Below are 10,752 nucleotides of genomic sequence, written 5' to 3'. Positions count from 1 at the left end.
CCCCTAAATTGGTATTTTTTCTACTGGTTGAGACAAAGCAAACAAAATCAATGAATGCTCTCTCACTGGCATTCATCAGTCTGAGCGGTATACCATATATCACCAAGGATCCAACCAATATTAATCCCTGTGTAGTTTTTTTTTAATTTACAAGAGTCAATTAATAATAAGAAGAATAGTATGTAACACTGGCTAAAGCAAAAGAGCAGAGAAAATTCTGTATTTTGGAGAAGGTAATATTGGTTTTTTAGCTCAGTGTTTGCATAGCTGCACAACTTACAAAACTGCAAGAAATGTCAGCAATTGGCAATACATGAGCTTTTACTGGTTTTTTGGCCAGGATAGATTAATTCTGTATCCAGTTTGTATATAATTCACTTAACACCTTTTCTTACTCAAGTTTTGCAATTTCCTGAATAAAATCCCTCTGAGAGAGAGCTGCACACTATCTGAGCAAACTCCCCTTGCAGTCACAAACATTGCTGTTTGCTTTGAAAGAAGAATTGACGGGTAAATGCAGAAAAAGTTTCTCAATCCAGAATTCAGATCATCCTCTGGTTCTGATCTCCCTTTCCTTCTTGACATTATCCACAAACACTGCATGGTGGGAGGGCTCCTCAGCCAGGCATGAGGCAAGATGCCAACGAGAGATCAGAACTATTCATACTGTGGCATGGTTTACCTCATGCCTTTTCTATTTTGAAGCAGGCTGCTCTGAACTGGTTTGGGATGGGGGCAAGTGATATGCACATGTGATTGACAGCGCTGCCAAGATTAGTTGGAAACTGGCCTCCAAAATGGCTATAAACCATCATGTTTCTCCTAGGTAAGCAGCCTACAGCCCTCCTGCGGTGCAGGTGCCCTGGAGCAGCGAAAGCTCACCAAGGCTCCGCAGGGCTCGGCAACGAGGAGGCTCTGTGTGCCCTGGGAGGTGGGTTCTCCAACTGCCCCTCAGGCCATGCCTGCAGGCTGCTAAAAGCAATGACAGCGCTGAAGGCTTCGCTCATTATACATTGCAATATTGTAATTCCACAAAAAGCTAGAGGATAGCCGGGGTAGCACTGCATGACGCTGCTGCACTCTGCCCATGTGAGGTGCACGTGGGCGCTTTCATGGCACCCTTAAGCATTGTTTGCCCTGTGTTCAAATATTAATGAATTATTCATAAATTTTCTGAGGACGGCTGACTTTTGCCTTAAAGACAAATATTTCCAAGTGTTAAAAGATATGCAACTAAAAATAAAAAAGGAATAATCTATTGGGCTTTACACAAAATAATCTCACATAAAAGGAAGTATTTTTTAACAGCACATATCTACTTTATGGCACTGGTCTCTTAACTTAGTGCTTATGAGTTAAGGAAACAGCCCCTTGGTGGATTACTTTTCATAGTTTGCTCAGTAATGTGTTTACAAAGCCATTGTTACAACTAGATGCTTATATATTTTGATATACAGCATGCACTACAACAGTACATCTTCAGAGATTTTATGCTTATTTTAAAAACCTATTTAAATGTTTCTCTACTTTCCCTCCCAGCAAAACACAAGTTTATTGCCAGATACTCCAGGGCTCCACAGTCCAGTCTGACAGTAATTAAGGCAGAATTAGTGGTGCTTTGCAGGAAATGGCAACAGTGGCAAGTGCAGGATGGGCCGAATTCATCTCTGACAGCAACTCCTCTGAACTAACTTACTCTAGGCAGTAATTTGACACTTGAAATTTCAAATAATGGCCTCTATTTTTAACTGTCTGACATTACTGAAGCACATAACTCAGAGCCTGAGAAATGTTAAGTGGATTTTGTTTTCCTTTGTTAGAAAACTGCCTACTACTCACCCGCTTTCTGCTGTGTATCAAGCCAACAGTCTATCCCAGAAATCAGGGTTTTGTTAAGACCATACAACACATTATTTCAACACTACCTGCACTGGCTTAATGCTTGCTTGCTTGCCCTTGATAATGGATGGCATTAGTGATAAACATATCTGTAAACCATAGAGTGAGTGATACAAACACATTACCCAAAATTCTGTGTCTGTGAACATCTGTAGTATTTCCTCTGATACTATAACTATACAATACACTGATACATAACAAATCCAGTACCTTGGTAGTACAGTCTAAAGAAAACTACAGGAAGTATTTTTTCTGTGTACGCCTTCTACTTGAACTCAGTCTCTAAACATGGTATAAGGTTTTTGCAGTAAATTTGGACACTAAGCTTTGACAAAACTATCTCTTCCAAAAATTTAATGCCATCTACCTGCAGTTGTTAAACTTTCATCTAGATATAGATAGTACCTACAATCCAATCTGATTCTGCAGTGGTTATCCAGCTGTACAGAGCGTCTAATCCAATTCAATGGTCTCTATTTGTCCATTAAGAAACCTCCTTTATCTGATATATAAAACCTATATATTTTTATGATTTTTTTTTTTCCCTGAAGAAGACAACAATTCGTACAGGGACTTTAAAAAGAAGGGCTAGTGGCTGCTAGGAGGCAGCATCCCCTTGTGTGATGAGGACGTTATGGTCCTTTCTCACCTTGGGAAGGGGAGCAGGGCCCTCAGAGCATCCTCAGGACCCTCAGGTGTTTCAGGAAAGCCACACGTTAACATGAGATAGTGTTGCAACCTGATCTTCGAGGTTATTAGATCTTGGGATGAGGGGGATTCCTGGGTAATGTGGAAAAGAGTGGGAAATCCTTTATGTGACCCTCAGCACCTTCTCCCTTCAGGTTACAACTGCATTCTGCTCTCCCCGGGGAAAAGAACAACTTAACCTCCTTCAGCAGTGAAGGACTTGCACTATTATCTCCCTTTGACTGTTGCATTGATTGGCTTGGAAAATGAGTAACTTTTATCGCACTTGATCTGAAATAGCACTATCTAGCTTATGTTTATCCTTTTTGCATCTACAGAACATAATTGCATGGATCCTGGGAGTCAGACGGGACACTTTGATGTCTCTTTTGATCCACAGTGTCAGGTTAAAGGAGAAAAAAATAGAAAGTTAACCTGTGATTTAACACCAGCCACTGTCTGGCTCCTGCTACCAGTCTGGCCTGGGTGGTTTAGACCTTTGTGAGTGCGTGTCTGGCTCCCTTCTCACCATGCAGGTTCACTTGCTGCCACCTCAAATATCAGAGTCCGTGCTGGATTCTGCAGCACGTGCTTTACTTTGAATCACAACAGATTTTTGCTTTAAAAAAAAAGTATCAAGACACAGTTTTCTGGGTTTGTTTCTTTTTTTTTAAATTTCTCTTTTCCTTATTTTTTTTAAGTACAGGGAAAGGCAGACTATTTCAATTAAGAGCCTGTCACTGACAATTGTAAGCAACCTTTCTTCAGTTCAGTGCATCAGTTGCAGTTTTAAGTTTCTCTCTGCTTCTGTCAGGATCTAATTTTCAAGGCCCCGTTGCCATGGCAGCAAGTTGGAATTTTAATCCAGTACTAAAGGTCAAGACAGGTCACCAGTTTCAGTTCCTCTTCAATCTCCCCATAAAGAGCCACAAAAAGAAGCTGAGATAAAGGTCTGACCTAACAAAAAATTCCAGTCTAGCACACAGCTAGACTCGAAGCTATATGATTTGTATAGGCTTTCAAATTTGTCTGGAACTATTGAAATTCATGCTAAATCAAATATGGGCAGCACTAATTTGCATTCCTCCTCCTCTGCAGAAAAGCACATAAATGTCCTTAAAGCACAGTTACATTCACGGGATACCCATTCATCAGGGATACCCAAGAAAGCCAATACTTCAGTAGAGTCTAACAGGTAAGTAGCTGTGAAAGTAATTCCCACATTACTGGAGATATTTACTACTTTTGCAGACTCAGATGAGCCTGACAGCTGCATTTAAGTCTTTCTTGTCAGTATGAGGTAGATGAGTCAACATCTTTCTTTCAAAACCTGTAAAGATCTTTTTGTGAAGCATTTTGATTAAACAAGACTTTCCAGTAAGGGACAATTTCCTGAAAGCTCAACTACCTTCAGATTTTGTTTATATTTTTATCTTGAAGGATAAAAAGCTCCTGTGGAAATTAGGAAATAACTTTTTATTTGCCAGATTTCTAGGCCCCCTCCTGTGTGTTCCATAACACGGATTTTAATTAAACAATTGGTTTGCACCTACTGGAATAAGGCTACAGACATCTCCCTCCTCCTCCAGGGCTACATCATTTTTTTCAGGAAGCTGCGGTTACAGCATTAGGAAAGTCTCAAAATTCATTTTTCTGAGATGCATGGACACAAGTGAGGGAAGCAGCTCCTCCTCCAGGAATTTAGAACAGTAATTAGCCCAGCAGTGGCGAATATTTTCCTTTTTCACTGTTCGAGAGGATCTATTTGTAAGGTAAAACTATTTGGAATCTGTGTCTCCAAGGGCTATCCAAGACAGAGGATAATGCAGCAAGCGTGGCCTAGCCCCATGGGGTGTTGTGAGAACTTCACTTCATAAAAAATAAGCCCTCTGGACAGAAAACTGATAGGCTTTGGAGCCCTGCTGAGCCCTCAGCCCAAAAGATAATGGTAGCAATATAAGTTCCTCTGGATGGAGAGTGTAAAGCTGAGAAAAATGTGGTGGATTATTGGGGCTGTCAGAGGGATTCAGAGGAAAGATGCAAAGGATTAAGTTGTGATATTAGGAAAAGTGGCTGTTAGTCTTCCCTAGGATATTTAGGACACAAACTGAGAGCTTCAAGCCCACTCTGGTATTATGAATGCCAAGCTTCCTGGCAGAGTCCATTCTTCTTTCAAGCTTATCACCCATTTCCGGTTATGACTACTTTGCAGAACGGTGCAGATAAACCTGGGTGACAAGTTTCTCCATTTGTCTCAGGCTACTGGAGTCTCCAAAGCCAGTAAGACAGGACAGTAAGAATGAAAGGACAAAGGGCATTGAGAAGAAAGAGCCAGAGATAGCAGTGGCTTGGCTCTGAACCTGGAATTTACTGACTGGTCAGAGTTAAGACAAAAGGGAGCAGGGTGAGGTCCAGATTTTGGTGGTCAGAAAGCCAAGTGAGAAGTTAGTTGATAACGCATTTTATCAGTAAGCGTGCAGCTCACAAAACAAATGGGTGGGAGAGGTACTGAGTGTGGTGGCTTCCTCTGCTCTATCCTGATTTACATTTTCGGATTTACTCAGTACATTTGTTTTTCAAAATGAATGTTTGAAGTTGCACTGAAGTTCGGAAGTGATTCCATCCCACAGAAATGTAAATTGGGAGGTCGGTTTGAGACTGGCCTTAAGCCATGAAGGCACAACATATGCTGCTGCCTGTGGAAAAGCTTTTTAAATACAGGGAAACCTGTGGCAGATTTGCAGTCTAACCAGTTTCCAAAATGGGAACTGATATGTAGCAGACAGGGAAATATATCTCGAATTCAAACATGTTAATGTGTGTCGTTTACCTATCTCCATTAATACTGACACTTCAATGGTCACAGTTCAGTAGTTGCATACATTTGGCAGTGATGAAGTAGTTCATCCTACTTGAGAACAAAGTATTTCAACTGCTGCTCGTTAGTTAGGGCAAATAAATGTTGAATTTTTAATGGGGGGTTATAGAGTATCAGAGGAAATTCAAATGGTTCGGTGCTCACTTGAGCTGCAATCAGCAATGCTGGCAAGAATGCAGTCGGTTAGCTTGTTTCAGGCATTCTTAAAGGAAGCAATTATGTAAGTCTCTGATAGTCAAGAAAAATTATTCAACATTGATCAGCAAAATATAAGAGAATTAATTTAGTTCTGTTACCACAATCTTTTAAACTGATTTATAAACATGTCAGGAGAAAGAGATCATGGAAAAGAATGTATTAGGAAATAACTTTATTTTGACAGGGAGGTTAAACCGTATGTAAGCCAGCTGAATAATGAAAACAAATTAGAAGTCTAATTTATAAATTATTTTGAATGATGGGCTTATCTTCAAGGATACAGGGCTTTTAATTATAACACTGGATTTTAACATATTTCACAGCAGCTGAAATATTTTGCAAGTTTGCTCCTACAGGCAGCTGTCCATAGGAAATGCTTGTATGTTTTAGTCCAAATTACTTAGTACTTGGCTCAAAAGAGAAAGCCTGTGGCAGTGAGGAACAAAATGATACAATCTTGACTATCATTGCTCCAAACCCAAGAACTTACGTGTCAAAAGGATATAAAGCAAACTTCTCACTAACAAAAAACCCCAGTAAATATGACAGATGAATGACATCTTATCATAACAGACCCTTCTATTTTCATTTGCTGTTTGTCCCTTTAATGTGGAGCACTGCAGCTCTCTAAGGATTAATGGAGTTCCAATTACATGCCACTGTTGTTTCACTTATCATAATTTGTACATGGCAGTGTAAGTCCCTGTATTCATAACTTTCCAAGTTTACTCAGGAAGAGTATCTTTGGAACTTTCTACTTCTAACAAATAGGCAGTATTTAGTCTAATGATTAAAGCTTGCCACACTTGCCGAGTGAAAATTAATGTATGCTACAAAAGAAAGCAGGTTATCAACAGTGTGGGATCAACTGATGCTCTTACGCGTTAATATGATCGATCAAAAACTGTGATTAGAAGTTCTAAAATTTCAGCTTCTTCAGTGTATTACACCTGGGCTGGACTGTGAGGGGAACTCAGATATAGAGTTGGATACATAAATGGAAACATTCTTCCTATTCCAGCTGGAGATGAATTTTACATTTTTGGTTATGTGATTGAACTGGACGTGATGCATCAACATTGAATGAATCCCAGCTTTTAAAAACTGGTTCCTTTCAAAGTTAAGAATTCATCAGTGCTTCTTGATTTGAATGTTCTGAATAACAACATTACTTGTTGTCGCATTATCCAATATACAATCCTTGGTGTAAAATCCTCTTGATGTCTGATTACTCTTCATAAGGACCTCATGCTGGTTCATTTCAAACCATGAATTACCTTTAATTCATAGCTTGAACACGCTGCCAAATTTTGTTTTCCATGCTCCCAGGTGGCTGTCCCTGACACAGCAGAGAACTTCCAAAAAGCCATTAGATACTTATAAAAAGTAGTTAGATGTCAAGTAGCACATTTCCATTTTCGAACAGGCTTCCATCAGGTGTAATGGAAGACAATCTTTGGGATTAGAAAAGTACTGGTATTTACTGAAATTTTTTTAGAACCATGAAGTGAAATCCTGGCGCAACTGAAACCTGTGGTGAGCCCCCTTTGAAAAATCCTTTCTGAAATATCACATAAAGGATTTCAGCTGCTTGTTTTAGCTGTATTTATCTGTTCTCTAGCCCCCACACAGGTTGTGTATTATTAAGTATGATGGATAACAAAAACTCTATAAAGACAAAATAAGTTGTTTTTGTCTGATCCATAAAAATTTGCTGCTCTAAGTTTTTAATGGCTTCCGGTAGTTCACTAAGCCCATGAGAAGGGCCTTTTAATACTGTATTAATACAGTAAGTATAGGAAGTAATTTTATGACAGGGGAAGAATACCATTATGATTACATTCTTCTTTTTATCTAGGCTTTTATGGAACTACACAAGACTACTCTGCAGCATGATTTCGAAACACAGGATGTGCTTGATTAAAAAGGTTCTGGATAGTTTCCAACTGGACAGAGGCCAAATGCTAAGAACCGAAACAGAACAAAAGGACGGGATGCTTGAGGATGACATACTTGCAATGGTAATTATATAACAGAAACCTAAGTCACGAGCTGAGTTCGTACCCTCAAATTCATGAAAGTTGACAGAAAATCCTTCTCAGTGCAATTGGCTGCACCTTATCTGCTCCTACTTACTATGTTTTATAATAAACTAATCAGAGTAGACTGGCTGAAAACCGACTGCACAATACCCAGTGGAGATTTACAGTGAATTTGAAATGAAAAAAAGGGAAGCCAAGTGCTGCGGTTTTACATAGCCTGATTTCAGCTAAAAATTCACCATGCGTATACACACAAACACACACACATCAGTGTTAAAAATTTAATTTTTAAGATTTTTGGGTCAAAATTAGGATCTGACATTAGTTACATGTACATGTACTCACGTACAGCATAGGTGCAGAATTTAGACTCAGTCCCAACTACTCTACCTTCTATTTTATCTGTTGCAAAGCATTAGGGATTGGGTTTCTCCAGCATGTGGACGTAATAAAGTACATTGAAATACTATAAAAAAGGATGAAATTCGTATTTCAGAAAGCTTAGACAGGAAGTCATGCATCCTGCCTCCCCCTACAAAAGCGAGACGTCGGTCAATTAATCTACCTTGCAGTATGTTGCTTCCATTCTTCCCTCTAGAAACATGCATCTGAAAGGTTATCTTGCAAAGATCATACATTCCTTTAGTCTGATTTTCCACGATGCCAATGTTTCTACACCTGAATTCCACAAGGACATACAGGTAGCTTGGCTGCTGGAGCAGAATCATCATGAAGGCAAAGTATCTTTGTTCTGCACGCATCGCTCAACTACACATGGTATAACTCAGCTATAAGGTGAATGCAAACACATTACTACCAATTCCTACACATTTCTAGGAAAGCCAATGGAATCGGAAAGACTGTCACTAGGACCAATGTAAATGGGAACTGCAACTTCAGTTTCATTTGAATTACATGTAAACTTAAAAATTTGGGGAATATCTAGAAACATATCCAGGTTAAAAGGTCTCTAACAAAGCATACAGATGAACAAACCCAAATCCCACCAGATTTGATCAAATTGAAATACAGATAATGGATTCCATTGACAAACTATATAAGGAATTGGTGGGAGATACAGTTTTGAAGTTAGTAAGATCGTGCTGTGTGGTTGACAGAGTAGCAACAAATGTTACTGGGAATAAGTTGGCCTATAATTTCACTCCTGCACTCCAATATCCCTGATACTGACCAATGTTAGAAAGATTAAATCCTTCTTCATACAACTGCAATTGCACTATCCAGCTCTGCTGATGACGTTATGTCTCTCTGCCCCACTCTCTACTTTAATTTCATTATGTCCTCAAGTACTGTATTGCCCAGTGAAAGTGGTGGTAACTGCACATGCAGATCTAAAGAAACAAACTGGCTTCGTAATACCAAGTCTCACAGTGGACTGCCTGCTAACCTCCCAAAGCCCTGTGAAAATTCTTAGAGGCTGCCTTAACAATTTTTCTGCAGTAAAAGAGAAAAAAGTGATAGTAATGGGTTAGCTGATCTTCATTTGGAAGCTAAAAATAAAAGTAGCTTTATTGCAGCTCTGATCTCTCATGTGTAAAATCTATCACCTACCATAAGAAGGCAGTTCATTGCAGCAGAAATCTGATTGATAGTACTGGAACTTTAGATCAAGCAGCAGAACAGAGAGCAACTGGTTCATAAAATGTACTCAGTATCTTCAGGTTTTATATCAGGCTTCCTATAGAGAGCTTTGGTCCCATTAAATGCACTATATACCACTGAGCTCTGAAGCACTGTTCTTTTGAAATTCAGCTTATAACGATAAACCATGATTGACAAGTGTATTACTGTTGGTTACAAACTATTGAAATATTGTATTTTATGGTATATTCACTAAAATATTTTTCACAGTGGAATCCAAATACACTTGCTTTAGGAGAAAAATCATTTGAAGAAGTAATAATATTTTTTTACTTTTTTTTTTTTTTTTTTTTTTTAAAAACTACAGAATGTGCTTGATGTTAGTTTTGGATCACTTAGATGTTCTGAAACATGAATGCACCCATTCTGTTACCAAGAACAGTGGGTATAGTTGGCTAGATTCTTTAAAAAAACCCAAGCTGTTACTGGAAATCAAATAGCTAAGGGCAAAACTGAATTTGTTACTAAGTTTCATAAATAAACGTTATTCATGCAAATTGATCTATTTCTCATTAGCATTCCTATCCAATCCTCATTTAATCTGAAGAAAATAATATTTATTTTTAAAATGGAATTAGTTATTTAACCATAATTTTGTAAAGCTTTACTCAACAAACTTTATTTGAATTAGTACTTCATGACTTGAGTTTACAACTAAAGAACTGGACCTTCAGAGCCTAGTGAGTACATCAATGGATTCGGCACCAACATCTAGTCTAGTTCCGTGTCTCTCACATGGTCATAGACAAATCACTGAACTCCAACAAGTCCTTTCCTGTACAGAAACTTGCATTAAGAATCGATATATTTAAATTCATTTTAAAAACCTATGTAGGTATCTCTGCATTGAATTTTCTTCCCCTACAGAGAGTTACTTAAAATTGTGTCTGTAGTAGATTAAGGGGAACCATTAGAATAATTCTGAAGTAATTTTAAATGAACATATTGTATTTACACAAACGTCAGTTAAGCTAGTGAGGTTCTGCATTCAGTAGTTTAAAACACTTGAACACCAAAAAAATTAGAAGCTCCAAACTGAAATCAGACCCACACGTTTTCGTAAGTAAAAAAACCAACATGTTACTTTTCAAGGTTATTATTTAATTCCTGTTTGTAAATTACTTTGAGATCCTGGAGTAAAAGCAACAAACCAGTTCAGTCTCAACTCAGTGCTACATTACTGCAGCCTTACACCAGAGAAGCACCAAAGAAAAATGGTTTAACACAATGGAGAATTAGCCCTTACACAATTTTCAACTGTCTTATTTATAGATCATCTGTGATTTTCATCTGTTTCAAAGTGTATGAAACTCAAGACCAGCTTTTCAACACCAGAATCATTCCGTATGATGTGTTTTACTCCCTCTCCCTGTATGAATGCTAAAA

This window comes from Pterocles gutturalis, unplaced genomic scaffold (genome assembly GCF_000699245.1).
Source record: "Pterocles gutturalis isolate BGI_N339 unplaced genomic scaffold, ASM69924v1 scaffold5031, whole genome shotgun sequence".
NCBI lineage: Eukaryota > Metazoa > Chordata > Aves > Pterocliformes > Pteroclidae > Pterocles > Pterocles gutturalis.
Note: the sequence above shows the minus strand (reverse complement) of the source record.